This window comes from Trachypithecus francoisi, unplaced genomic scaffold, assembly GCF_009764315.1.
Source record: "Trachypithecus francoisi isolate TF-2019V2 unplaced genomic scaffold, Tfra_2.0 Lachesis_group14, whole genome shotgun sequence".
NCBI classification, from domain to species: Eukaryota; Metazoa; Chordata; class Mammalia; order Primates; family Cercopithecidae; genus Trachypithecus; species Trachypithecus francoisi.
Genome location: NW_022681459.1, coordinates 12,630,125 through 12,636,124, shown reverse-complemented (window position 1 = coordinate 12,636,124; position 6,000 = coordinate 12,630,125).

Here is a 6,000-nt window from a genome sequence, read left to right as displayed (position 1 = left end):
TATAATATTTTATTTAGGTACAACTTTTCAGAAACACCTTTGTTACGTAAAGTACCCCCTATTTCATGAAAAGAAATATGTATTCTTTACCTAGTGATGCAGTTTCAAAAACCTGATATGATTTTGTAGGTGACATTGCCACATCTGTGGTATTCTTTTGGGTAAGCTTCTTTATGATAGTGTTTTTTAAAAAATGCTCTATTTTAAGGAAAATTTCATGCATACTCAGTAGAGAGCATAATATAATAAACCCTCACATATCTGTCACTCAGTCTCAGCAGTTTTTAGCACATGGCCTTTGTGTGTGTGTGTGTGTGTGTGTTTTAAGTCCACCCACTGAAGTATTTTGAAGCAAATGCTAGACATCACACTATTTCATCTCTAAGTACTTCAGTATGCATTTTTGAAAGATTAAAATCCCTTTCCTCCATTTCTCTCTCTTCTCTTTCCTTCCTTTCTTTCCTCCTCATAACCGCAACACTATTACCACACCTAAAAAAAATGGCAGATTCCTTAATATTTAAAAAATACAGTGTTCAAATTTCCTTGATTGCCTCAAAAGTTTACTTATTTATTGTAATCAGGAGACAAACAAAACCACACAATGCATTGGGTGAGTGAAAGAGACTCTTAAGTCTCTTTTAATCTATACATTCCCCTTCTTCTTATTTTTCTTGTAATTTTTTTGTATCTGTGTTGTTTTCATTTGTATTTTTGCTGATTGTATCCATGTAAATGACAGTCTCCTATATTTCCTATGAACTGGTACTTATATCGGGGGAATTTATCAGATTTAGGTTCAGTTTGTGTTTTGGCAAGAGTTGTCCCAATGCGTCATATCGGGAGGCATATGATTATCTGGTTGTCTCTCTTTTTTTTTTTTTTTTTTTTTGAGACAGAGTCTCACTCTGTCGCCCAGGCTGGAGTGCAGTGGCGCAACCTCGGCTCACTGCAACCTCCACCTCCTGGGTTCACGCCATTCTCCTGCTTCAGCCTCCCGAGTAGCTGGGACTATAGGCGCCTGCCACCACGCCCGGCTAATTTTTTGTATTTTTTAGTAGAGATGGGGTTTCACCGTATTAGCCAGGATGGTCTCAATCTTCTGACCTTGTGATCCACCTGTCTCAGGCTCCCAAAGTGCTGGGATTACAGGCGTGAGCCACTGCGCCCGGCCCTGGTTGTCTCTCTTTTCATGATATTAAGATCGATCGATGTATTCAGGGATTGTAAGGCAAATCCATCCTTTACAAACTGTCTCACCAGCTTTTCACCTAATGGTTTTAGCAGCTGTTGGTGATGATTGCCTAGAGCCATTATTTTACTAAGGGTTGGTTGTATGGTAATATTTTATAAAACTCCATTGACTTAGTAGAGACGAATACTACTAAGCTTCTCACTTCGGATAAGACAAAAGCCAGAGGAAATGAGAAAAGGACCCAATGTTTGCAATTCTCATTTGTTAGACGTATTAAACACACCTCCCTTTCATTGACTGTAGGTGTTAACAGCAGTCTTCTGTTGAGACAGACTTAATCCTAATGAAAATCCCCAGGCAGGGCTTCAAGCCTGGGTTGGTCCTTATGCAAGTGACCTCAGCCAAGTTGACTAATCCCTCTATGCCTCGATTTCTCCATTTATAAAATGGACAGTTCTCTTATCTACTTCAAGGAGTTGTGAGAAATAAGTGAGAAGGCAAATAAAGGACTTGACATATAAGAGATCAGAATTAGCTCTTATTCCTTACTCATTCAGTCATTCAACACATTTTTTACGCTATTTTATGAGTTTTCACCATTACATGAGGTGAGCACCAATTTCAAACTAGAGCACCGGATTCTTTGAAGGGAGATTTTTCTTTCCTAGACCTTTACACTTATTTAGGAGTCTACAGTTGCAAGATGAATTCACATACATGAGTTCATTTAACCCTTTCAATGGCCCTGCACTGCAGGCAAGTGTGTCAATGACCCTAGCATAGGAGAGAGAAAATGGAGGAGGAGAAAGTTTAAACAACTTGCTCTAAGTTTCATATCTGGTAGTGTGAAAACAAGGACCATAATCTGTTTCTTCTGGTTCTTTCCTTTGGCACGCCGCTTTACATATCCTCCACAATAGAAGGTTCTTTATTTGTTTATACCTTTATTCTAGGTATTCTTTATTTGTTTAATCAACTGGCTAATACATTTTAGGCCAACAGGGCAGATTCTCACACTTTTATTTAAAATATCCTCTATTTTTAGGCCGGGCGCGGTGGCTCACACCTGTAATTCCAGCACTTTGGGAGGCCGAGGTGGGCAGATCACTTGAACTCAGGAGTTCGAGACCAGCCTGGTCAACATGGTGAAACCCCGTCTCTATTAAAAATACAAAAATTAGCTGGGTGTGGTGATGCAGACCTGTAATCAATCCCAGCTACTGGGGAGGCTGAGGCAGGAGAATCGCTTAAACTCAGGAGACAGAGGTTGCAGTGAGCCGAGATCAAGCCACTGCACTCCAGCCTGGGTGAGTGAGACTGTCGGTCTCAAAAAAAAAAAAAAAAAAAAAAAAAAAAATTTACGGAGAAATTTTCAAATCCCATGAACATTGCCGTAATCGTTTAGTTAAAACGGATGCTCATCAGTTGATGATGAAATGTCGTAAGTCAGTGAGGTCAGTCTGTGAACTGTTTGTTGTCAGTCCACAGGGAGATAAGTGCAAGGATTAAAACAATGTTGGTAATTTGATAGAGAAATCTTATGCCTGTGGAACCTAATACTTTTTTAAAAAAGTTACGTATTTTTGTCTTTTTCATTTCTCTAGTTCAGTTTTTAAACGTATTGAGGTGTAATTTACATAACCCCTTGCACCTATTTTAAGTATACATTTAGATAAGTTTTGGCAAGTCTGTTCATCCAGATAATCATCAACAAAGCATAATATAGGCTATGTCATCATCCTCCCAAATTTCTTTATGCCTAATCCAGGAAATCAACCACTATCCCTAGCCTAGGCAACCAATGAACTGCTTTCTATCCTTACAATGAGATTTGCCTTTTCCAGAGTTGTTGATGAGGCAGTTGTTCACTCCCTTTATTGCTGAGTCATACTTCTATTCTATGGGTATTCATAATTTATTCAGTCACCTGTTGATGGATAGTTGTGTTGTTAACGGTTTGGGGACGTTATGAATAAAGCTCTTATAAACATTCATGTACAAGTCTTTCAGTGAACATGTTTTATTTCTCTTAAATAAATGTCTAGGATTGGGCCGGGCATGATGGCTCATACCTGTAATGTCAGCACTTTGGGAGGCCTAAGCGGGCAGATCACCTGAGGTCAGGAGTTCAAGACTAGCCCCGGCCAACATGGCAAAACCCTGTCTCTACTAAAAATACAAAAATTACCCGGACGTGGTGGCTGGTGCCTGTAATCCCAGCTACTTGGGAAGCTGAGGCAGGAGAATCACTTGAACCTGGGAGGTGGAGGTTGCAGTGAGTCAAGATTGCACCATTGCACTCTAGCCTGGGTGACAAGAGTGAAACTTTTGTTTCAAAAAAATAAATAAATAAAATAAATGCCTAGGATTAGAATTGCTGTGTCGTGACAGAAGTGTTTAAGTTTTCCAAAGTGGTGTGCCATTTTACATTTCCACTAGCAATATGCGTGACTTCATTTGGTCCTTGTCATTGAGAACAATTGGTATTGTGAGTCTTTTAACTTTGAGCAGTTGTAATGTGTTTTTAGTGGTACTGGATTGTGACTTCCTGTTTTCTGATAACTAATAATGCCAAATAGCTTTTCATATGCTTACTGCCCATACATATCTTTTTTAATGAAACGTCTGTACGAATCCTTTGACCATAAATTATTTGATTGTCTTAGTGAGTTAAAAGAGTTTCTCATATATTTTTGATATTAAATATCTTACCTTTGTAAGATAGTAACATTGCCATAATCATTCAGTTAAAACTGATGCTCATCACTTAATGACAAAATATTGCAAATTAGTGTGCTCAAATACACTTATCTTACCTTTGTAAGATAAATGTATTGCAAATATTTTCTCCCAATCTGTACCTTGCCTTTTATTTAACTTAATAACTTTTTTTTTGTTTTTGAGACAGGGTCTTGCTCTGTCACCCAGACTAGAGTGCACTGGTGTGCTCATAGCTCATCATAACCTCAGGCTCCTAGACTCAATGTTCCTGCCTCAGGCTTCTGAGTAGCCAGAACTACAGGTGCATGCTACCATACTTGGCTAATTTAAGAAAATTTTTTTTCATAGAGAGGGGGTCTCATGAGGTTGCCCAGGCTGGTCTCGAACTCCTGGGTTCAAGCAATCCTCCCCAGTCAGCCTCCCAAAGCACTGAAATTACAGGCGTGTGTCACTACACCCAGCTTTGCCTTTTATTTTAATAGTGTCTTTCAAAGAACAGGTGTTTTAAAAATTTTTGATGAAGTCCAATTTACTGTCTTGTTTTTTATCAGAGACAGCGTCCCACTCTGTCACCCCCAGACTGGAGTGCTGTAGTGGCAGAATTACACCTCACTGTAACCTCAAGCTCGACCTGCGCTTGAACTTTGAATTTGAACCTGGGCTCAAGCAATCCTCCCTCCTCAGCCTTCTGAGTAGCTAGAACTACAGCCGTACACAACCATGCCCAGCTAATTTTATTTTAATTTTTATATTTTTGTAGAGATGGGGTCTTGCTATGTTGTCCAGGCTGGTCTCAAAATTCATAGCCTTCCAAAGCACTGTATTTACAGGCAGGAGCCACCACATCCAGCCTAGTTTTGCTTCTTTAATATCTGAGAAATCTTTGTCTACTCCAAGGTTATGAAAATTTTTAAATAAGTTTTAGATTTTATATTTAGGTCTAGAATCCGTTGTGTTAATTTTTATGTGTGGTATGAAGCAAGGGTTGATGTTCATTTTTCTCCATGAATATATGCAGTTGTTCTAACATTTGTTGAAATAACTACCCTTTCCCTATTGAATTACCTTGGCAACTTTGTCAAAAATCAATGAGCCATATATGTGGGTCCATTTCTGGATCCTAGTCTGTTCATTGACCTATATGTTTATCCTTACCTAAATACCACTTCTTGATTGCTGTAGCTTTATATAGCAAAGTTTTATATAGCACAGTGCAAGTTCTCTTTTTCCAAAATATTGTGGCTATTCTGTCATTTGTATTTACATATAAATTTTATAATTAGCTTGTCTACAAAAAAAGACGTGCAGAATTTTTTATTGTAATTTAATTTGTAGATCAATTTAGGAATAACTAACATTTACAAGATTTACATTTACACAATTGGGTCTTAGGCCAGGCATGGTGGCTCACGCCTGTAATCCCAGCACTTCAGGAGGCCGAGCCAGGCAGATCACTTGAGGTCAGGAGTTCGAGATCAGCCTGGCCAACATAGCGAAGCCCCCATCTCTACTAAAAATATAAAAAATTAGTCAGGTATCATGGCACACGCCTGTAATCCCAGCTTTTCGGGAAGCTGAAGCATGATAATCGCTTGAACCCAGGAGGTGCAGGGTTGCAGTGGGCTGAGATAGCACTACTGTACTCCAGCTTGGGTGACAGCATGAGACTGTCTCAAAAAGGAAAAAAGCGAAAAAACCCAAAAATGAGTCTTCCAATCCAGAATTATGGTGTTATATCTCCACCTACTTAGACATTCTTTCATTTCTTTGCAAGTTCTATAGTTTTCATTGATAGGTCTTGCACAAATTTTGCTCTATTTGTCCCTATTTCATGTCAATATTATTGTAAATGGTGGTTTTTAAATGTTAATTTCCATTTATTAGTTTCTAGCATGTAGAAATAAAATTGAACTTCGCATATTGACCTTGTACCTTACCTTGTTATTCTCACAACTTTTTTATTCTTGAGGGCGTTTAACATGTCTGATGTCTTCTGCAGTTTTGTTTTTTGCAGTACGTATGCTTTTTACTTTTCTTACCTTATTTCACAGGCTAGGATACAATTCTGAATAAAAATGATAAAA